This window comes from Meles meles, chromosome X (assembly GCF_922984935.1).
Source record: "Meles meles chromosome X, mMelMel3.1 paternal haplotype, whole genome shotgun sequence".
Lineage (NCBI taxonomy): Eukaryota > Metazoa > Chordata > Mammalia > Carnivora > Mustelidae > Meles > Meles meles.
Genome location: NC_060087.1, coordinates 112,277,105 through 112,301,876, shown reverse-complemented (window position 1 = coordinate 112,301,876; position 24,772 = coordinate 112,277,105). Strand labels below are relative to the sequence as shown.

The 24,772-nt window shown below is 38.2% G+C and overlaps 1 protein-coding gene across 14 annotated transcripts in view; it reads left to right on the top strand.

Annotated features, from left to right (window-relative positions):
* The window catches only part of ENOX2 (ecto-NOX disulfide-thiol exchanger 2), a 268,945-nt gene that overhangs the window by 107,332 nt on the left and 136,841 nt on the right, over positions 1-24,772 (top strand). For 4 of the 14 annotated variants that reach the window (XM_045996390.1, XM_045996387.1, XM_045996389.1 and 1 more), the window contains one exon: positions 818-964. The exons of the other annotated variants lie outside the window; for them this stretch is intronic. The gene's annotated coding sequence lies outside the window, so the exon portion shown is untranslated. The remainder of the gene's footprint in view (positions 1-817; positions 965-24,772) is intronic. 14 annotated transcript variants of the gene reach the window in all.

Genomic DNA, 24,772 nt, shown 5'->3' with positions numbered 1-24,772 from the left:
TGCGGAGCAGAGAGCCCGATGTGGGGCTCGATCCCAGGACCCTGAGATCATGACCCAAGCCGAAGGCAGCGGCTTAATCCACTGAGCCACCCAGGTGCCCCATGGTTTTCTTTTTTAGAAACTGCTGTGTTATCATTGGCAGTGACTTTGACACCAGGGTAGTCTAACAATTATAGCTACATTAACTCAACAACCCTTGCGGTGAAAGAAAGAATGGAAAAATGTCAAGAGATAACTGGAGAGAGGCACCTGGGTAGCTCATTCCATTAAGTGTCTGCCTTTGGCTCAGGTCATGATCACGGGGTCCTGGGATCGAGCCCCAAGTCACGTCAGACTCCCTGCTCAGCGGGGAGCCTGCTTCTCCCTCTCCCCTCCCCAACTCGTTCTCTCTCTCTCGCTCACTGTCTCTCTCAAATAAATCAATAAAATCTTCAGAAAAAGAGAGAGAACCTGAGGAATATATGACCAAGCTTTTTGAAGGGAAGAGTGTGTTCAGCCATAGCCACATTTAATGAGGGTCCTATCTCTTTAAGGAAGGAGGTAGGAGATAATGGATAGCATGTGGCCAAAAATGTTAATTTCCCAGAAACATCAGGGATCTTCTCAAAGAGGAGCCACAGTCTTATAAGACCCTTTATTTTAATTCTGTATTCTTCAACAAAATTTGGAAAAATTACACAGGGCAACTAGCTTTAAGGAACTCACCTGTTATTCCTATGCTCTCGAGATTTAGAGAGTTTTCCTCTAGTGGCTCATAATCTAGAGACATCCCAGTCCTTAATAGAGTCTGGATTCTGGCTTTCTTTTTCTTCTTTAGGATTGAACCAGCTGCCCTTTGACCCTGCCAACAACAACGAACCCCTGCAGTTTGGTAGTGCCAGTGGCCGTCTGGTCACAGAAGGCCTCATTGAGAATGGAAGGCAGTCAAGCAAGAAAAGAAAGAGAACAAATGCTCCTCCTTCAGGTAAGCTAGGCAATAAGGCACCGTCTTGAGCCAGTGATGTTGAGTCACCATTTTCCCATAGCCTCGTCTGTGACTGGCACTGTGTGGGCATTTGTAAGAACTACAGAAATGAGAGAGTCCCCTGCCCTCAAGGAACTAATGGTGGGATAGAGTGGGAAGAGGGAAAGCACAGAGGTAAATAACTCTAATAATGAGAGTATCACTGGTACTGTGGTTAAGTGTGGAAAAGGGGGAAAAACCAACGGAACACAAACGGGGAAGAGTGTAATTCAGCCTTGTGCCTCATGGAACACTTCACAGCAGAAGTGACATTTGTAGAGGTCACTGGGTGGCTCAGGCTGTTAAGTTTCCAACTCTTGATTTCAGCTCAGGTCATGACCTTGGGGTCATGAGACTGAGCCCTGAGTTGGGCTTTGAGATCAAGTCTGGCATCAGGCTCTGTGCTAGTTGTAGAGCCTGCTTGAGATTCTCTCCCTCTCCCCTTCCCTTCTCTCTCTCCCTCTCTCCTTCTCCCCACCTCTCTAAAAAAAGTGGTATTTGTAGCTGACCCTTGAATGGGTAGGCTTGAGACAAAAAAGATGAGTGAAAACATTGATTTAAGGAGGAGCATTGCATGAACGGTTTCATTGTGTGCTTTTCTTTGTATGTACATGTGGTGTGCTACCTTCACTTCTACTTGTAATGCAGATAACCGCATATATCTGCCCCCCCTACCCGACTTGTTTCCCACAGTACACACTCTGCCACATGCATTTTATGCCCTCATAGCTCTCTTGGAACAGGTAATGAGAAGATTTTCCTAAATCATCTGTAACAGCCAACTGACTTTTTGTCCTCCCCTACAGTCCCCCTTTACCTATGTTCCATTAGCCTATTCTCAGGTTAAATTTCTCCAAAATGAGTGGGGAAGCATTAGGAGAACCAAATTTTAATTCATCATTTGGCATTTTAAAATGTATCTTTTTGTTTCTTGGCTATTCACCTGAAAACAGTATCCACAGTATGTAGAGACTAACTGAGATTTGGGGGTGGGCCTAATAGACACGTTCGTGGTGTTTTTGTTTTGTTCTGTGACACGTTCGTGGTGTTTTTGTTTTGTTCTTTTTTTTTTACTATTACTTTTATATTCTCCTTATAACATGGAGCGTGTTTGCAAACATATAACATCATATCAGATTCTTAAATTATAGGTCCTTCCTGCTTCCAAATCAAGGTATTTGTCAAATACGAGTTCAAAAAAAACATAGTAAAACAGCTATCAGGATCCTTTAAGAAAAGAGTGATTTTTAGAGAACTGTATTTTCTGAAACATTGGAAAGGCGTAGTTTCTAGCTAAGGAACTGGTGTGAGTTCTAATCCCAGCTCTATTTCTGTCTGTGGCCTGGTGGTATTTCCTTAACTTCTCTGAGTTTTACTTTCCTCAGCTGTAAAGTAGAAATGATACTAAAACCCACCTCTTAGGATTTAAATGCAGTTATCTAGGTAAAGTACTTAGCATGATATCAGTAATTATTTAATAAATGTTGCTATTGTTTTAATTATTATATAATATTATGAACTTTAACTTTTTAAGCATCAGCACATTTCAGGTTAGGTTAACCGTTATGGATTATTTTAGGTTAACTGTTATGAATACAAATTATGTGTGTGTGTGTGAATGGATCTGTATTTTTAAGGCATGTATTCAACTCTGCTTAATCATTTAGAGGCATAGTTATTGTACTGCACCATAATACTGTATTATAGTTTTCAGAGTTTGCTAACAAATATATAGGCCTTTTATCTCTACTCTAAAATGTCCTAGACTCTGGTAGCTTTTAAGTTATTACAGCCATATTTTATATCTATCCTGTCTCTTTTCTGCAGCCTGCAATCACTTCTGATTTCTCAGTGTCCTTTCATGCAACAGCCCGTTTTCTCCTTCTAATCAGTTACAAACTTTAAAAAAACAAAACAAAACAAAAACCCAGCCAGCTCCAAGTTGGTATTTCAGATTAGTATATTAAATAAGAGTTAAATCAGCTGTAAGAGAACCTGCTATGGAGAGAGTTACAGGATTTAGGGCATCAACTTTTTTTTTTTTTTTTGGATAAGGAGTAGTGTTTTTTATTCAGTTATATTTTGTAACACCTTTTTAAAAAATTTTTTAAATTTCTTTTCAGTGTACCAGAGTTCATTGTTTATGCACCACACCCAGAGTTCCATGCAGTACGTGCCCTCCATAATACCCACCACCAGGCTCACCCAGCCTCCCACCCCCCGCCCCTTCAAAACCCTCAGATTGTTTTTCAGAGTCCATAGTCTCTCATGGTTCATCTCCCCCTCCAGTTTCCCCCAGCTCCCTTCTCCTCTCCATCTCCCCATGTCCTCTATGTTATTTCTTATGCTCCACAAATAAGTGAAACCACATGATCATTGACTCCTTTGCTTGACTTATTTCACTCAGCATAATCTCTTCCAGTCCCATCCATGTTGATACAAAAGTCAAGTATTCATCCTTTCTGATGGAGGCATAATACTCCATAGTGTATATGGACCGCATCAACTTTAATACATCTACTTGGGCTGCGTTGAGGCCTATTTTGATCACTTACTCATTTTTCCATTGTGTTCATGATAAGTGATGTGCTAGTTTAGAGTAATACCTCCTGAACTGTAGTTAACTCATGAGGGTGGGGAAAGGGATATGGGTTCATCTGAACTATGAACTAACTTTAAAGAATTGTAGTTTTATTTCTAATGAGCATATTCAGTGAGAGCAAAGTAACTGTTGCAGATACAGGATTTTAATAGCGGATTATGCTAATCTATAATTTGCCGAATCAATTTGCATTCAAATAATGAATATGCTGAAGTTCTTAAAAAAGACTATTTTCTTTAAATAGGTGAAATAGGCCCTGGCAGGCTAAATTAGCTCCCTTGCAATCTTTTTCACACTCTTTGCCTGGTGAACCCTTTCTTTGTAAGTAGTAGCCTTTCTTTGTAACTCCAGCCCAGGTTAAATTACCACAAATTACAAAAAGGTGAAGTCCAAATTAATGAGGTTTTACTACATAGGGAGTGTCTTATAATTGTTCTGTTCACAATCTTACGGTATTATAAATGAGCAGGTTACTTTATAATCATTTTTTCTTCCTATGCAGTACTAGACATGAGGAGAGAAGACATTTTGTCGGTAGGAACTTCCTTCTTCCTTTGTCACTGTCCCCTCCCTGCGTCTTGGCAAGGAGGAAGGCTAGGGTTGGAAGTCCTTAACAGAGTTACCAACCATTTCAGTTCTAATCTGAGCTGTACATCCAGCCATTGTATCACTCAACCCTGTGACCCCTTTACATCAAAGCCATCTTCCTCCCTCTCCTGTCACTGCAAATGAGGAGGGGTCTTTGACTGTAGTTCTAGTTCCTCACCATACCTTCTGTTTTTCTTCCTTTCCCATCTATCCCTCTTAGCTCATCTTTTTCTACAATCTGCTGCTCTCCTTTTATCCTAAATTGATTTCTTAAAGATCACCAGTGATCTCCAAATTGTCAAAGTCAGTGGTCTTTTGGCTAGTCTCAACCACCTTGACCTGTTTGGTTCATTTGTTGCTATAAACAACCCCCCCTACCTTGAATTCTCTCTACTTCAGCTTTCCCTGGCAATATACTTTACAGATTCATTTTCCTTTGCTGTCTCCTTCAAGCACTCTTTCTCCTTTTTCTCCCTACCATTACTTTCACTGAGTATACTATTATCCACATTTGTAGGTGAAGAAATAAAGGTTTGATGAACTAAACTAAGAGTGAACATCTAGCAAGTGATTTAGTCAGGCCTATAACTCCACACCCGATCTCTAATTAATATGCCACATTTTCAATGCTTATAAATATAAGGAATCTGGACCTGTTACTAAAATGTATGTTAAACGTTGGTGGCACACTAGGGAAATCCGTATTCGTGTGAGAATAAGGTGAGCAAAGCTTAGATTTGATCATTTCTAGGATCCTTTCAAACTCTGAGATACCATGGCCTCTTCTTTTCAGCCTTTTGTTTCCCCTGCTACTCCCTAAAACAAGTCTTCTAGTTCAGGCAAGGTGATCTGCTACCAAACAAGCATTGCGCCCACCTACTTGGTCCCTTGCTAATGCCATGTTTTTTTAATCTAGCATGATCTCTGTCTTGTTTAACCTGTCAAAATCCTGTCCAACTGAAAGTGCCTAGTACAAGTCCAGCCTTCTCCAGGAAGCCTTCTTGAATGAATGAATTCTATCCATTAGAATTATTCATTTGTACCTCTGAAACCCCTTGGTCATTATATTCATATGACTCATTTGACACTGATTATAGGTTACCTTGCAGTTATCTGCTCATAGGAATATGTCTTAGCCTTTTAACTCAGTCATTAGACCCTTAATGGAAGGGCCCTTGACTCACATGACTTTTAGCAGAGATACAGTGTCTTGCACACAATAGATGCCCAAGAAATATTTGTTAAGTGGTGCCTGCATGACTCAGTCAGTTGGGCGTCTGCCTTTGGCTCAGGTCATGATCCGAAGGTCTTACAGTTGAGCCCTGTGTTGGGATCCCTGCTCAGTGGGGAGTCTGCTTCTCCCTCTCCCTTCCCACACTTGTGCATGCACTCTCTCTCTTTCTCTCACTCACTCTCTTAAATAAATAAAATCTTAAAAAAGAAATATTTGTTGATTGATCATGTCTCTCACTGAATAATTGCTTTATTGGCCTTAATATTCACTATTATTCTCCTATCATTGCTAGAGTGGAGCTGTATATAAAACTTGGTATCTAATGTTGATCAGTTGATTTCCTCACTTGACCCTAAAGGTCAAACTCCAGACATTTGTAAGATTATATTCTTAGATAAGTCACACACCAAATCTGGGTGCTTGTGAAAAGAATACCTGGCTCTAATGGAATCTTTGGCTCTTTACTAGGTGAAATTTCATGAGTGCACAAGGGAAACTCATAGGTGAAGTTTGGGTGTCCTGGCCCAAGTCCTCTGTGAAGTAGAGCAGTAATCTGGATTAGACAATACTTGCAGTATTCGACCACAAACTCCTCCTTTATAGATCTGGCTGTTTTGCATCCTTTATCTTTTTTATCAATTTTTTGAGGGGGTAGGAGGTGGAGGGAGAGGGAAAGAGAAAATCTTAAGCAGCCTCTGCACCCACTGCAGAGCAGGACATGGGGCTTGATCTCACAACCCTGAGATCATGACCTGAGCCAAAGTCAAGAGACAGATGCTTAACCAAATGCTGAGCCACCCAGGCACTGCTGCAGCTTTTATCGTAAGGTGAGCTCAGCATTCTTTAGTGTGTTTGCTCTCAAATTTCACCTTTTCCCAATGGAAGTATTTCCTTGGTGATGATACAGTAGCACAAATTGTCTAAGATTGCAGAGTCCACTTATTCAGATGATACTCTATGGCTAAAGAGTAGACCACTATTAAGCCTTCATCAAATCATAATGCCAAGTTCCTGTCCAGAAGATGCCAGCCACCCTCTGGTGTGAGATCCACCTGAACCTGCAAAAGCAGAGATACCAATCTTCTTTCCAAATACTTCCACAAAAATGAAGAATCCATGAGTCAATATGGCCATTGGGATGATGACTAAAATTGAATGCATTGTTTTAAGCAACATCATGATATATTAGTACTCAAAGGAAGTGTCAGCTCTCTGGAGGAGTGGGCAACTAACCTGGGGATAATTATGATACCAGAGTGATGATGCACATGTGGACATTGTCTTGTTCCCATTGTCTTCTCTCATAGGCCTGTTTTGAAAGAGGTTTGCACTTAAAGACATGATGCCCAGTATTGAACAGTATTCCCGAAGTTCATGTGAATAATGAATAGCTCAGTATAAAAAGAGAGATTTTCAGCCATTTCCTTTTGTAATAATGACTGAATCCTAAGAGTTCAGGATCTCCGAGAAGACCCTTCTATTCAGTAATAATTTGCATTGCTATAGTGATTCTTTCTTTCCTTAAAATATTTTTTTATGTTTTTTTAAATTTTTTTTTAGAAAGGGGGCAGGGGAGAGAGAGAGCAAGAGGCAGAGGGAGAATCCCAAGCAGGCTCCATGCCCCAGCACAAAGTCCAACTTGGGGCTCAATACAGACTGAGCCACCCAAGTTCCTCTCCTTAATATATTTTCATATTTGTTTCATTTTAGAGATGAAGTGCTAATAACCAGAGAGAAATGACTCTGACTAAGGTGGGCTAGCATCTTCAGGGCTGTTATGATACAATAGGGACCTCCAGATAATATCTACACTCAATCAAGGAGCTCCAGATAGTATCTAAACTTGATCAGAAACGCCTAACTCAGTTTCCAAGGTTTCCTTTATATTTCTGGAAGTCAAAATGAGACTTGACAATATGAAAGATGGTGAAGAGTTCTAGCACTGCCAACGCAAGATTAGTAAGAGGAAGTGGGCCTGAGCAGCAACAATGAGGTGTTGGTCAGACTTAAGAAAGAAATATATTGGAGTGAATTATTAGGGAAAGTTGCTTAAGCCCGTTTGAAAGAGAAATATAAAAATGAGATGAGCACTCATCTCTTTGGGAGTACTTTTGTTTTTTTCCTTTCTTACCTAGAAGAGGGGCAATGAACCAGGAAACTTTTCTATGACACTGAACAGCCTTTTGATTTACCTTGGACTCATAGGGCTGAGACTTTTTATTTCACACGTACTTTGAAGTCCATAAATGAAAGCATTGATTGTTTTTAAAGCGAGAAAATGCCACCGTTTTATATCTTGGTGTTTGGTATTTCTACTATGTCAGCTGAATTACTATATTGCCAAAGGCAAGAAGAGCCTATTGTTCCTTCAAATGGAATTAAAATAAGAAAAAAAAAAACTAGACTAATAGCCCTACTCAGTTTCTTTAGTCATTTGGACATTTTTATCTGATTATAGGTTCAAGAAATAAAGCTGTGTCTTGATAACTAGAGGATCAAAAAAGTGCACTGACTTCTGTCTTTCTCAGGTTGATAGAAACTCAGTGTGAAATTTTTATCTGCATGGACTATCAGAGGGAGGGGAGATTGAAGGTGGCACAAAAGAGGATAGGGATGCCTGGGTGGCTCAGTCGGTTATGCGTCTGCCTTCACCTCAGGTCATGATCCCAAGGTCCTGGGATCAAGTCCTGCATCAGGCTCCTTGCTTTGTAGGGAGCCTGCTTCTCCCTCTACCCTTCCCCTTGATCTTGTATTCTCTCTCTCTCTCACAAATAAATAAAATCTTTTAAAAAAAGAGGCAGGATAGAAAAATGCAAATGTATCTCTCTTAAGTTGACCCAACCATGGGAATAGCTTTGGAACGATTTTATGACTTTATTGTATCTAAGCTTTTAGTACTTCTCTCAGCAGACATGAAGTATGAGGCAACTTTATGTGATGCTAATATAAAGGCTAGTTGTAGATGTTGAATCATTGTATTTTAGAGTTGGAGGCAACCTTGTCTAACTCCATCATTTTTACAAATGAAGAAACTAAGACCTAGAGAAGGGGCTTTTCTAAAGTTGGATGGTTAATTAGTGGCAGAACCAGAACCGATTACTACCAGATCCGTATAATCATTTCAAGTTGGTTAGGGTTGTGGCATGCAGTTGATTCATTTGTACTGCAGAAAGTATGTCTATAACCTAGAGGAGCTAGCTTCCCCCATGCTAATAGTATTGCATGATTTGTAGCAAGCTAACACAGTGGTATATGACATCCCATATCTGTTCTGCCTGCTACACAGGGGAGGGCCCTTTGATCTCAAGCTACAAAAGGAGTTTGAGGCTGGGAAACACCTATGAGGAAATTGCTTCTGTAGAGCTGAACTTCAGCAGCTCAGAAAATCATAGAATAAGCTCTTGGTGACCCCTGCTTACTTGGCAAGGGATGGTTTGTGTTCTCTACCCCAGCCCACCCTTATGGCCACTCCATCCAAATGGGAAAAAATGTATTGTGTTTATGATTTTATCATTATTAATTATTATTATGTTCAGTTAGCCAACATATAGTACATCGTTAGTTTCTGATGTAGTGTTCAACGATTCATTATTTGCATATAACACCCAGTGCTCATCACAGCACCTGTTACAGAAGGAAGGAGGTGGGGTAACTGGGTGATGGGTGTTTATCTATGATTTATACATTGTTGCATGACTTTTTCTGGAGGATCTCTTTCAGTTTCTTGATTTCTAAGTAAAGACTTGTCTGGAAAAAATCAGTTTTAGAGTTCAGAGTAAGAGAATTCTTAGATTTGAAGAGGTTGTTTTCCTCTCCTATTAACTTAATAACATTATCACAGCTACTGTCCTTCTTGGCCTTGGTCTGTTCTGGCCTCCTTGGCTTTAATAGGAGAAAAGAGCATACTCACACATGTACTGAAAAGAATACTGAAGATTGTAATTTGAGTACTGGACATGCCACTTAGTAGTAGTACTTTGACCCTGGGTAAATCACAGAAGCCTTTGTGTCTACGCCTCACTTTCCACATCTGTTAAATGAGTAAAGCATTTTGAAAATGGTCGGATTTTTACTTCTTTTACTTTTATAGTTACTCTTTCCGCTTGTTAGCGTTTGAGAGGGTGAGTGCTTTTCTCCTTCCAGTTCTAAAACAAACTGAAAACAAACACAAAATGCCATGTGAGGAACAAAATTTGGTGTCATCTTTATGATAAGTAAAAACTGAGTGGAAGGACATGGCTTAAGCCTAAGGCCTAATGAGACTCCCTACCATCTTCAGCTCCAAATCTATAGTTTGATATCCACCTGTGGAGAAGATTAAATCTGCTAAGCAGACTACTTACCCAGCCACTGTCATTGAGAGCAATGACTTGTGTCACAATTCAATGGAAGCTACAAATTAAGAGCAAGGTGGGCCTGTGGGCACACCACTAGAAAACACTGGGAAACCAACCATTAGAGTCCACTGTGTGGTACAAAGCAATAGGGTTGTTTTCCTACATGTGTTAAGTATTCTCCATGTATAAAATCAAGACAAATTCCAGATGAAGCTCAACCTCCTATCATTTGATTTAGCCTCAAAGTAGTACTTCACAGTGAAGAGATTTCATTTTCACAAATTTCAGACACAGAATATCGCTGCTACCATTTTAGCACCGTCATTCACATGGTGTTGCAAACTCTACAAGTATTCCTTTCTCTTCCGTGACCCCAAGGTGTAATAATTACTTTATTACTACTACTAGCTAATACCACAGAACACTTACTTTGGCCAGACACTGTTCTAAGTATTTCAAATGTGTCAACTTATTTAATTTTTCACAGCAACTCTGTGATTATCCTTGTTTTACTGATAGGGAAACTTACCCCAACTTTTGTAGCAACATGGACGGGACTGGAAGAAATTATGCTGAGCGAAATAAGTCAAGCAGAGAGAGTCAAGTATCATATGGTCTCACTTATTTGTGGAGCATAACAAATAACATGGAGGACATGGGGAGATGGAGAGGGAAACTTAAATCCAGAGAAGTTAAGCAATTTGTCCAAATAGTAAATGGAGGAGATGAGATCCAAACCCCGGCAGAGTAGCTCCAAAATCAGTGTCCAGAATCAACTGAATCAGAATAGAAATTGAGGGAGGGGGCAGGCATCAGTGTTATTCATTTAAATCAGAATTGATTTATCTGATGACTGGGACACCTGGGGAGCTCAGTCAGTTAAGCCCAGGACTCGATTTCAGCTCAGGTCCTGATCTCAGGGTTGTTAAGATTCAGCCCTGGTAAAGAGATTCTCTCTTTCCCTCTCCCTCTGCCCCTCACTCCTCCCGCACTTGCACACTCTCAAAAAAGAGAAAGAAAAAAGAATTGATTTAGCTGATGACTAAGAATAAAAATAAGTGCTCATTCAGGGCTTCAATTCTGCAGTCTGGCTTTCAGATCAAAATGCCCTTGAGTTAAAATGACCTCTATCTCTTATAAAGTAAGCAGAGCGTTGTCAGGTCTTTGTGCCCTGACAAAGCTCTGCTTATACTTTATAAGAGACACTTATGCAGCCAGGCTTAAGAACTAGTGTAGCTACCCGTACTGCATCAGAGTAGCTAGGTATTCCTGGACCACCATGATTCAGAATGTTAGACGTTTGTAGTATTCCATGGCAGAGTATGCCTAGAGTCTTCTGCCAAGAACTGAAGTGACAGTAAAGCAGTAGACCAAAAGGTGGCAAATAAAAGTGGTTGTGTAAATGTTGGCTAGGTATTACAACACAGAAAGAAGAGACCTCCTAATCTGCAATTCTCTCTTTTTCTGCTCTATTTCCTTATATGCATTTATTATCTATCAAAATAAAAATCCATGAAATTCACTCTCGTAATGGGGTAGGAGACAGTCTTGATTTTTTCTAATCTTCAATTTCCTTGATAACGTGAGCTATTCAGTGTAAGCCACGTAGGTTGTAGCATTTCACATTGAGCAACTGCTTGTGTTATAGAATGAATTTTAAAATATTTTGCTTATTATACATTTGAGCTTTAAGCAAAAGCAACTTTCATCTGAAAGTTGTTTTATGGAATGTGGTGTGTGAGGGTCGATGAGAGTGGCACAGAAATCCAGTAGAGAGATGTCTGACTGCTGAGATGGAGTGCACTGTTCTGGGAGGGGGACAGGTTTCTGCAGGTTGCATTCCCTAGCTCCTTACTTCCTTCTGCATATTGGATTCAATGGCAATAGTACAGGAGTAACAACTCTTATTAAATATCTGTTATATGCCGACAACTATAACCAAGTGCTTTACATATACAACCTCAAGAAAATTTCACATTAAATATATAAAATAAATACCACGTTCCCTTTTGTTTATCAGCAAGAAAACTGAGGCTTGGAAGAGTAAGAAAAGCTTCCCGTGCTGCAGCTAGTCAGTGGTAGAACAGGACTTTCACAGAAGGGGACAGATAGCATTGTTAATAGCATGCACTCAGAGTCCTGGCTTTGACCTTAGGCAAGTTATTGCAGCTCTTTGAGCCTCAGTTTCTTCACCTATGAAATAGGAAGAATAATACCAAGTACACAGGTTATTTGGGGATTGAGTGAGACACTGAATAAATAGTGCTTAGTACATGGTGTTCGTTTGTTCAGTGAGTATTTATTTGGTCTTAATGAGTGTGAGGCACTGTGGTAGGTATTAAGAGTACAGCTGGAAATAATACAAACTGATCCTGGCCTTGTGATGCTCACAGTCTAGTGAGGAAGATAGTCATTAAGCAAATAACTATGCAAGTAATTATTTGCAATTATGCTGAGTGCTGTGAAAGAGTGACTGCTTGCAGTGAATACTCAGTAAATAAGAGCAAATATTTACTGAGTGGCTATGATATGCTCGGCGCTATTCCAGGTAGAGAACTGAGTGCAAGTGCACCATTGGATGAAGAGTGGAGGCATTTTCATGGAATTTTATTTCAGATCAGGGTTGAGGTTAACAAAGTCATCTTTCTTTGTCTAGTGTAGTCAGGGAAGTGGGAGAAAGAAGATAGACTTTCAGAAGCTGTTTGGTTAGTTCACTGAGAAGAGAAGATACCAAGTTGAGAATGTATCTTCTTTCTGGGGCTTATGCAACTTGTTTAATGTAAGAGGCATCCTCAGTACAAGTGGCCCTTGTATCTGGCAAGATAGAGCTTTTAAGAGGCTTGTGTGACAAGCCACAGGGACGAGGCTTGCTGTCTAAAATGAATGCTAAATGCTGAATTTGCCTTAGAACTTGGCATAAAGTCTGAGCAGGAAACAAGTCATGACTACATACTGTTTTCAAATGCTGATTTAAATATCATCCCATGTGAATATAGTGGTTCTACTGGCAAGCTATTTTCTAATCTGTTCTTTTTTATTCCTCTCCATAATTACACTGATCTAGGATGAACAGCCTGAGAAACATTGACTAATGCATCCTAAATTATCTCAGCAGGGTAACCACAAAGATTTCAGCTTCTCTTGATTTTGTGCCAGGTCTCTGTTAAGCAGTTATTACCAACATTAAGTGTGTGCAGAGGGAACTGGAGATTGCCATCAGCGAAGACCATTGTCCTTTGCCATGAGGTATTACTCTCTCTTGGGTATAACAAGCCAAGAGGGAGATGGCTTTTACTTTCTGTCCTCCTGTCAAACAGCTGGAGAGCTTTGTGTTGAAGCCAGACTGCCCAGAAGTGTTCTCTGTCTTGGTCAGAGTGAGTCAGATAAAGGTAACTAAGGCACTTGATTCTCTGCCTTTACTCTGGAACCGTAGCTCATGAAGTTAAGTTTGACTTGGAACTTGATGCATCTGTACCTGAAAGTCTGTTCTACATAACTCTGTGAAGGAGGTTTAATTTTGGACTCGTAAGCGTTCTTTCATCTCATGGAAATTAATCTTTTTTTCTGTCAAGTGTGTTGCAAATGTTTTCCCATGTATTTTAACATTATTTATGTTGTGTTCTTTCAAATCAAACCTATTTTATAAAGTTATTTCCTTCTTGTAGTAGATTCTGTTGTCATTCCTGTTAATATAGAAAACCACATATTCTGGATTTTTCAGAGCAGCCCTAGTGTAACAGGTTCCAGCCTGTTGTCTCCAAAAGTACAAGTACATACGTCAAATCATGCTTTCTCAATTATAGTCAGAAAATTTAATCATTACACCTATGGTGGTTGGCAGTGCAGTTCTTGATCTGTATTCCAGACAGGATCCAGGTGCTCTTTGAGGGAAAAAAATAGGGGAGCAGAACACACATGCCTCATAGCTCTGGAATCTGGTATGTGCTAAAGGGAATGTGAATATGGTGTAAACACTGATCATTGTCAACACCGTATCCCCAGCTGTCTTCTAGTGTGACACTCAGACAGCTTGTGTACTTTGGAATGTTTGGTTGCCACTTGAAAATATTTGGTTACACAGAAGAAGGTCTGGGAAAGTTCTGCCCCGTGTCTGTAAACGGAAATGGAGCTGCTGCTTTTGGTACACAGAAAAATCTCTTAAATTCCCACCTGTATTCTTTGAATCTAAGAAATAAAAAGTTTGCTTATCAAATTTTAAAGATTTTCAGATTGTATTTAGCCCATTTATGCAATCAGTTTAAAAGCATTCTCAGCAGTAGGCAATTGTAAACAAATAGTATGCTAATGTGTTTATTCAGCAAACTTTTTTTGGATGCCTACTGTGTGTCAGGTGATATTGTATGGAAGGGTAAATGATACGCTAATTTCTAGCAGAAACTGAGAGATGAATAAGACCTGGCTTTCGTCTACAAGATGCCTATATCTGGTAAATAGAAATTATTCCCTTCCACTGATAAAAAACACATCCCTATGAATCCTAAAGGGACCATATTGGTTAGTTTTTAGTCAGAATTACTGACTTTTCTTAAAAGCAGTAAAACTGCATTCACCTTCATTTAATCAGTACCAGTACCTGTTTCCTGTATTTTTCTCTCAGGAGCCCCATTATTACACACTGTTTTCAGGAAAAGCTTGTATGAACATTCAAGTAAGCAAAACAAACATGTCTTGTCTTTTTCTAAAATTTCCTCCGTCCAAGTGTCAGTGACACCTTTGGGATAGATAAGAAAAGGTGAAAATAATTTTGGTTTGAACTGATGGGTATTTAGGTGGTAGAAATAAGAGAAAATGGTAATTTCGGAGCTTTAAGCCTTTTAAGCCTTAAGTGCCATAAGGAATAACACATTTTTCACTGAAAAATGTTCTGGGGGTGATAATTGGCTTCCTGTTGCATACTGAACATGGCTTGAGAAGAAAATGCTTCCCCTCGATTATGAAATAGGCAGCGTTGGTATTGTATTTTTAAAATTAACTCAATAAACATTTGTTCTGATAATTAGACCACATAGAGCTTCATGCTGAGAGTACATTTTCATTTGTGTATGCAATTTAAAAGTTTCTTAAGAGGTCAGCTTTAAAAAATGATCGTGAATGTTGGACTGATTATCTTTTTACCCCCTCCTACCCTGCCCTCTTATCTCCAGCAAGGCTTTTTTTGATGTTTAGACCCCATAGTGAAGTTCTAAAGCATCAGAATTTCAAGGATAGCTCTGCAATTTGGAATGCCATCTCTCTGCACTCTGCCCTCCTCACGACATACATACTCATATCATTTCTCACAATTGTTCTTTGAAAGGATCAAGGTGACTTTTCTTCCAGGGGATATCCTGAGTTATTTTTACAAGTTAGCAGCAGCCCAGTAATTCTATCCCCTTCCTTGTAGAACAGGTTGTCAAGTCTTTCAGATTTCTTTGACCATTCTTGGCTAGTTTTCTTCCAGGATGAGAATTTGAAGCCCTGAGCATCACCAGTAGGGCTCAACAACTCCTGTGGAGGGTGGGAGATGGTCCGCTGTTATACCAAAATCTTAGTTTGGAATAAGAAGAGAATCAGAGCATGGAGTGGGGGTATTGGGAAGAAGAGGTGGGGCTGTGTGGAAGAAGGGACACTTAGAGATCATCTAATCCAGTGATTCTCAACCAATATGCCAAAGGGATGCATTCAACTCTGTATTTGTTTCTCTTTGTCACTACAGCAGTAATCCTTGTGACACGGTATTCTAATTGGAGTGGCTACTAAGAAAGAATATATGTGTAGTTTTTTTTTTAAGTGTCCTTTCCTCCCATTTTAATTGAATTGTTTCCAAACATCATGCAACAGTTCAGTGTCAGAACTGTGACTTAATCCCAGATCTCTGGATTCCCTATTCCCTTTTCTTTTTTACTGTACTGTGCTCTGCGATTAAAAAAAAAAGAAAGAAAGAAAAAGAAAAGAAGAAAGGCAGTAGATGAGAAAGGAAGGAAAGGAAAATAACCGTCTGTGGGGGCCTGCCTGCCTCCACTATCACTTAGCCCTTAAAAAGTTTCAAATGGCCCAAGTTCTTAATTTCAGATCCCAGCCGCACTATCTTTCCAGCCTCATCTCCTACCAGCACCCTCCCTAGAGCCTTGTTACAACAACAATGGACTTCATGACAGAACGTGCCGTGTGCTTTCAATCCATTCTCCCTGCCCAGAATATCCTTACTCTTAGCCAGGCAAAGTCTAGGTCACTCCCCACAGTGAAAATTATTTATCGTGGTGCTGGGTACTTTATGCCAAGATATCTGCAAGTAGTAGCTTTGGCTGAATAAATACGTACTAAACTTCCACAATTTTCACCTTCTTTGAAGGAAAACATTGCCAAGCCCAGTTCTACCATGACCATGTGTAGCATTAAGCTTACCGTGATCTCCCAGTCTGAATTAAATTCTTTCTCGTATGTTCAAATTAGCGTTTTGTTCCTCTTGTAGCTAGTTACTATTTCTTGTCTTATATTGTAGAAATTATATACACACACATAGATTCTACTAGCTTGTAAGTTCATGAAGGCAAGGATTGTGCCTTACTCATCTTTATATTCTTTCTTCAGTACACATCACAGTGCTACACACAAAGTAGGTACCCAGTAAATGTAGTAAATGAATAAGTAAATTTTTCTTATTTTCATAGTTTGTCTTGAACTAACATGTTCCTCGCTAGATTGTCAACTCTTCAGAGACAGAAGTCTTATCTTGTTTATTCATTCATTCATTCATACATACATACATACATTCCCTAAATACTTGTCATGTGCCTGCTATGTGCCAGGCATGTTTTAGGTGATAGACATATTGCAGTTAATAAAACAGTGTTGGTTCCTGCCCCCATGGAGCAGACCTTCTAATAAGCGAATCAGAGAATAAACAAATAGATATATAAGTTCAGGTACTTAGTAGCCTAAAAAAAATAATAAAGCAGGTTAATGGTTCAGAATGGACAAGGGCTACAATTTGGATAGAGTGCTTAGGGAAGGACTGAGTAAGTGACATTTGAGCAGAGACTTTGTCTTTCCTTTATAACCTACTCCCTACTCTACCTCAAACCACTTCATAGCTAGTATGGAGCTAACTGTATAGTTTACCGCCTATGATATTTACTGACTTTTACTATATCCTTATGAGGTAGTAGGGTAAGAGCCAGTATTAATTATTGCTTAAACCTACGGACTCTGGAGAATTGGATTGGAGCTGCCACTAGTCTGTGATCTTGAACAAGTCACTAACATCTCTAAGCCTTAGTTTCCTAAATCTGTAAAATAGAGAAAATAGCATCTACCTCATGGGGTGATTTTATGGATTACATGAAGTAATTGATGTTAGGTTGCTTCTTATGAAGACTGCATGAAATAATTTGAAATTTTTGCAAATGTAATAGAAAACCCAGAAATAGACCTATGCATGTATGGAGCTCTGATATATAACAGAGGTAGCATGTCAGATCAGTAGGAAATGTAGAGATTATTTAATAAATGAAGCTGTAATTATGGTTATCCATATGGAAAAAAGATGAAAATAAATCCTGTCTCATAGCATACATAGGATCAATTAAGAGTATAAATTTCAAAAACAAAATCTTAAAACTCTTAGCAGAAATTGTCAGTGAATATCTTCCTAACTTTGAAATAAAAAAGATACCTTAAAACACAAGAAGAATTGACTATAAAATAAAATATTGATAGATTTAACTGTTTAAAATTTAAAATGTTCATTAAAATATACCTTAGAGAACAAGAAAATACAAGTTACAAACTGGGAGAAAATATTCACAAAATATTCTGACAAATGATATCAAGAATAGATGAGGAACCTGTTAAGATTATTTTAAAGCACAAGCAGTCCCATAGAAAAACAGACAAAAGACATGAACAGACATTTCACAGCATTGTAAACACTTATGGCCAATTAACTTATGAAAAGATTCAACACCATTATTAACCAGGAAAATGCACATCAAATCATAATATGACACCACTTTATATCCAGTTGGTTGGCAAAAAAGTGTAAGGTGACAATACAAAGCAGCCTTTCTCAACTGAGGTTACTGGAGAGAACAAAGTGCTAATGCTCCAAAGCCTCAGTTGTAAGTAAAGAATCAACTTCTTTCCTATGCACTAGAATGGTATCAGTTATGCACTATCCTTGAGAGAATTGAGGAGATAGTCAAATAATTTTCAGTGTCCTGTGGTTCAGAAGATGAACTCCAGCTTAGAAAGTAAAGTAACTCAAGAACATGATTTCTTACATATTATTGGTAGGAATGCAGTAGTCCCCCCTTATCTGTGGTTTTGTTTTCCATGGTTTCAGTACCCATGATAAACCACAGTCTAGAAGCAGATGATCCTCCTTCTGACTTATCATCAGAAGGTCAATAATAGCCTAACACTGTATCATAATGCCTAGGTCTTTCAGTCTCACTTCAATGCCTCCCCTGGGCATTTTATCATCTCACATAATCACAAGAAGAAGGGTGAGTACAGTACAATAAGATCTTTTGAGAGAGAGACCACATTAACTTTTATTACAGTATATTGTTATCATTGTTCTATTTTATTATTGTTAATCTTTTATTGTGCTTAATTTATAAATTAAACTTTATCATAGGTATGTATGTATAGGAAAAATATAGTATACATATAGAGTTCAGTACTATCCACTATTTCAGGCATCCACTAAGGGTCTTGGAACAGATCCCCTATGGATAAGGGGAACTACTGTCTATATAAATTGCTGAGAGGACTTTAAGTATAGTATATTTGTACACTGGAATATTATATGGCATTCAGAACAAATGAACTATAGCCCTACATAAAAAATTAATGATAGCAATAGTATATTAGATGAAAAAGTCCTAAAATATTACAGAGCATGTTATATTTTGATAAAGTTAAAAATTAAAATTTAATTTTTATATTACATATAGGTGTGATAAACCTAATTTTTAAAAAGCAAAGGGATAATAAACACAGAAATCAGGATGATGGCTGAAGGGGGCTGTCCTTGGTTGGGAAGTAGAGAGGATGTAGGATGGAAGTGAAGGAATCTTTATGATTAGATTTAGATTATTGTCAAGGTCTTAATTTTTATTTTGGGTTTTGAGTTTGCAGGTGCTTATTACATTATGAAAAGGAACTAGCTAAATAAATGGAGGACCAGTGCTAAGAGCATGTCATAATGAAGTTTTATGATTAATCCAATTGTATGCACCTGAAAGCCTAAAATAAATGTATGAATAATGAAGTGCCCAGTGCTTTTGATATAAAATAAAGTTGGGTATATAACTGTTGTCATTACTGGCATTTCTTCTTCCTCCTACTGCTCCTCATTTTGCCTCCTGTCAAGCAATCACTCTTTTCCTATTGTGCCTGAGAATTAAGGATTAGAAATATTATTTTACATGAAGTAATACCAAATGACTGAGAGAACTACGTTCAGAATGTAACAGTTCCTGAGTTTTCAACCTTTTGTAAATCCATGATACCTCTTTCACTAAATTATGCCTTAAAAAAATAAAAGTACTCTGCATATATATTTTTAGGATGTTATAAACACCAAAAATATTTAACCTCTGCATATTATGACTTTGGTACTCAATATCATAATAGTAATCTAATCTAATAGTGGCAGATGGTACTGAATTAAGAAGACACTGTGCTAGAAGATTATAGTATGTGATGAATGCCTAGTTAGAGAAAAAAAAATTGCATTCCCAGCATGAATCTGTAAGTCTGTCAGCTACAATTATTTATTTATTTATTAAACCTTACATAGTACCTTCTCTTCACTCTTTGCCATAAATATTACTTTGTTCCCACCATCAAAAGAGCTAAACTATAGCTTTTTAGGAGAGTAAGTTTTCTTCTGTTTTACCATTTTATTTTGTTTAAAATTTTAAATTTGAGTATAGTTGACTATGGAAGGCAATATGGAGGTTCCTCAAAGAGAAATACCGTAAGATCTAATAATTCTACTACTGGGTTTTTACCCAGAGGAAAAGAAAACTCTAATTTGAAAAGATACAAACATATATGCACCCTTTTTATTGCAGCATTATTTACAATAGCCAATATGGAAGTAATCTAAGTGTCCATCAGTAGACAACTGAATAAGGAAAATGTGGGAGACACACACACACACACACACACACACACAGAGGAATATTACACAGCCATAAAAAGGATAAGGTCTTGCCATTTGTGACAATATAGATGTACCTACCAGGTATTATGCTAAGTAAAATGGTCAAACCAAGAAAGGCAAATACCATATGATTTCACTCCTTTGTGGAATCTAAAAAACTGAACAAATGAATAGGAGAACATGTTTTTAATGTCACAGTGGGGGGAAAATGACTTGGAGGTTGTTGTCTGATTTTAGTATCTTTTTGTGGTACAGAATTCAGTGCATAACAGAAAAAAGAATCCTATGAAAGATTACAGGGTAAAGGCAAGGAAAATGGAGTAGTATGGGGGGGGGGTAGAAATATAGGAACGAGAAGCCAGAAGGCCTGGGGTTTAACTAAGCTCTGTCCTCCTATCATTATTTGAACTTAGGCAAATTACTTACCTTCTCTAAGTTTCCATTTTCTGGGATAAAATGAATAGATTAGACTATGTCTCTTTAAGCATGACCATCTTTAAATGTAAGACAAATAGGGCAACTTCTACTTCCAGGAAGATGGAGTAGACATACTTTTCCTGTTCTTCCCACTGAGTACAAGTAAAAACTCTGCATATTATCTATTTTAAACATCATAAAGACTGAAAGATAAAGAGAAGGCAGACTATTCTAGGGACATTGAAACCTGAGGAATGACATGGTGATGAGTTCCCTGGGTTTTTGTTTTGCCTCATATGTCTCACACTTGGAGCTAAAGAAACCAGCAACCAAGAAACCACCAATGAGTGCAGATAAAAAAAAACAAAGGCCAAATAAAAGCTTGTTCTCTCTAGCCAAAATATCAGAAAAGAGGAGCCTAGTAAGATGGAAAATCTGTAGATAGTAGCTAAGTGCTCTATGGTAGCACAAATAGCACAGAAGAACTGGCCCTATTTCCACCCATTCTCAGCCAAGAGGGAAACCTGCATTTCCATATTCAAAAGTCTCTATCAAGGCACTCCAGTACCCCTACCAGAGACCCCTGCCAAGGTAGTATCAGAGAAGACAAGGTACCTAGCTGGAATTTTCAACCCCACTGGCCAACAATGAACCACCCTTCCCCCACTCTCCCAGTGTTATCAGGGGAGATCATCTGTGATGCTTGGACTTGCACTTCTCTCCAAGAGTTGAGAGTTGGGGAGCTGTCTCTCCCCACTATTGTGGTGTCAGGGGAAGTATTAGAAATTCTTGTCATTATCACCCAGGAGTAATAAAGCCTCCCCCGCCACCAAGTGTTATTGGAGATTATGTGGTTGTCTGGAACTCATACACCTGCCCATCAGTAATGAGGAGACCACCCTGCTCAGGTGTCAGTGGAGGCTGTGGAGAACTTGGACTTCTACCTCTACCTGGGAGTAATGAGGCAGCATTCCCTTCCTCCTACTAGAGTGATGTTAAATAATGCCCACTAAAACAGAAGATTTTAATAAAATCCAGAATATATCCAAAATATACAGGCTGCAGTTGAAAATCACTCCTCATACAGAGAACCAGGACAGTTTCAAACTGAATGAAAAATAATATCAATAGATGCAAGCACTAAAGTAGATTAGAATTGTCTGACAAAGATTTCAAAGCAGGCATTATAAAAATCATTCAATGAGCAATTATGCTTGAAACAAGTGGGAAAAAAAAAAAACAGAAAACGCCAGCAAAGAAACTCTTAGCAAAAATATAGAAGTTATAATGAAGAACCAAATGGAAAATTTTAATCTGAAAGATACAGCAATGTCCAAAATAAGGATATTAGTAGCAGAGTGAGAATAACAGAGGGAAAAAAAAATGGTGAACTGGAAGATAAAGCAATAGAAATTAACTAGTCTGAACAACAGAGAGGTAGTAGACGAAAAAATGAACAGAGATTCAGGGACATGTGACACTACAGTAAAAGATTTAACATTTATTTCATCAGCGTTCAAGAAGAAAAGAAGGAAAAGGGTGCAGCTGAAAAAGCACCTGAAGAAGTGACATCCAAAAACTTCCCAAATTTGAGAAGAGATAGAAACTTACGAATTCAAGAAGGTGAGCACACCCAAAGAAAGAGGGGCAGAGAGAGAGGGAGAGAGAAACTCAAGCAGACTCTGTTCTGAGCCTAACACTCAGTCTCACAAAGCTGAGATCATGATCTGAGACAAAACCAAGAGTCAAATGCTCAACTGACTGCACTGCCCAGGTGCCCCTAAATTTCTGAAAACGAAAGGAAAAGAAAGAATCTTGAAGACAGAAAAACAACATCTTACCTGCAGTAGAAAAATAATTAAAATGACGGCATATTTAACATCTCAAACTGTGGAGGCCAGAAGGAAGTAGCACAATATATTTCAGGCGCCAAAAGAAGTATCAACCCACAATGCTATACCCATGAAAATGTTCTTCAGGAATGAAAGGAGAATCAAGACTTTCTCAGTTGGGGGAAAACTAAGAGAATTTGTCATGGGTAGACCTTCTGTAAAAGAATAGCTAAAGGAAAAAAAAAGAATAGCTAAAGGAAGTTTCCTAAGTAGAAAAGAAATGATAAAAGAATCAATCTTGGAATATCAGAAAGAAAGAAACAACACAGTAAGCAGAGTTATGGACAAACAATCACAGGAAAGTGGTTATATTAACAAAAGATGAAGTAGACTTCAGAGAAAAGAAAATTTCTGGGGATAAAGAGGGTGACTATATAATGATTAAAGTATGAATTCACCAAGAAGATAACAGTAATCTTTGATGCATATGCACCAAATTAAAATGCTGTAAAATGTTGCAACAAAAACTGATAGAAGTGAAAAGGGAAAGAGACAAATCCATAATTATAGTTAGGTAGCTTACCACCATTCTCTCAACAGTTGATAGAACAAATAGACAGAAAATACATATTGACATAGAATAATTCAACGATACTGTCAAACAATAAGACCTGACATTGACAGTACACTCTACCCAACAACAGCAAAATACAATTTTTTTCAAGTGCTCTGAGAAGATATACCAGGATAGACTATATCCTGGGCCCTAAAACAAATCTCAACAAATTAAAAAGAGTTGCAATCATGCAGTATATGTTCTCTAACCCCAATGGAATCAAACTAGAATTCAGTAACAGAAAGGTAATAGAAAATTCTTCCAACACTTGGAAACTAAATATCACACTGCTAAATAACCCTTGGGTCAAGTAGAAGTCCCACATAAAATTTTTTTAAAGATTTTATTTGTTCATTTGAGAAAGAGAGAGAGCGCAAACAGGAGAGGGAGAGGGAGAAGCAGACTCCCCACTGAGCTGGGAGCCTGATGTGAGGCTCGATCCCAGGAACCTGAGATCGTGACCTGAGCCAAAGGCACATGCTTAACCAAGTAAAATTTTTTAAAAAAAAACATACTGAACTGAAGGAAATGAAAATCCAATGTATCAAACCGTGTGGAAATCAGCTAAAGCAGTGCTGAAAGGGAAATTTATATTCCCAAATACATAAATTAGAAAAGAGGATAAATCTCAAATAAACAATCTAAAATCCCATCTTAAGAGTGTAGAAAAAGAGCAAATAAACCCAAATCAAGAGGAGGAGGAAATAAAGAACAGAAGTCAATGAAATTGAAAACAGACAGTAAAGAAAATTACTGAACCTGAACCTTTGAAAATAAAAAAACAGTAAAATTCACAACCCTTTAGCAGGATTGACAAAGGGGGAAAAAGAGAAAAAAGAAAAGAGAGAAAATACAATTGCTTATATGAAAAATGAAACGGGATATCCCTATAAACTGTAGATATCAAAATGTTAATAAGGAAATGCTACAAACAATTCTGCAGACCATGTAAATTTTTTCCAGCTTTATTGAGATATAATTGACACAGAACATTGTGTAAGTCTAAATTACACAGTGTGATGGTTTGATACATATGTTGTGAAAAGTACACCACAGTCAGGTTAGTTGACATATTCTTCACCTCACACACTTTCCATTTTGTTGTTGTTGATGTTGTTATGGTAAGAATGTGACAGCTCTACTTAGCAATTTTCAAGTATATAATACAGTATTGATAACTCTAGTCAACTATGCTATATTAGGTTCCTGGAACTTAATTCATCTTATAACTGTAAGTTTTTACCCTTTTACCAATAGCTCCTTATTTCCTCCGTACCTCAAACCCTGGCAACCAATATTCTACTCTTTTTTTTTTTTTTAAAGATTTTACTCATTTATTTGACAGACAGAGATCACAAGTAGGCAGAGAGGCAAGCAGAGAGAGAGAGAGGAGGAAGCAGGCTCCCCGTGGAGCAGAGAGCCTGATGCGGGGCTCGATCCGAGGACTCTGGGATCATGACCTGAGCTGAAGGCAGAGGCTTTAACCCACTGAGCCACCCAGGCGCCCCTCTACTCTTTATTTCAATGAATTTGGCTTTTATATATTCCATATGTAAGTGAAATCATATAATATTTGTCTGTCTTTGTCTGACTTACTTCACTTAGTGTAATACCCTCAGGGTCCATCCAAGTTGTTCCAAATTCCAGGATTTCTTCCTCTTTTTTTGTAGAACAATAATATTCCATTGTGTGTGTGTGTGTGTGTGTGTGTGTGTGTGTGTACCACCAAACATGTACCAGAGTTCCCTTTTCTATACATCCTTAACAGCATTTGTCATCCCTTATCTTTTTGTTAATAGCCATTCTAATATGTGTGAGGTGATATCTCATGTGGTTTTGATTTCATTTCCTTGATGATTATTGATGTTGAGGAACTTTTTATATACTTGATCATTTGCATGTCTTCTTAGGGAAAATGTCTATTCAAGTCCTCTCTGCATTTTTAAATTGAATTGTTTGAGGGTTT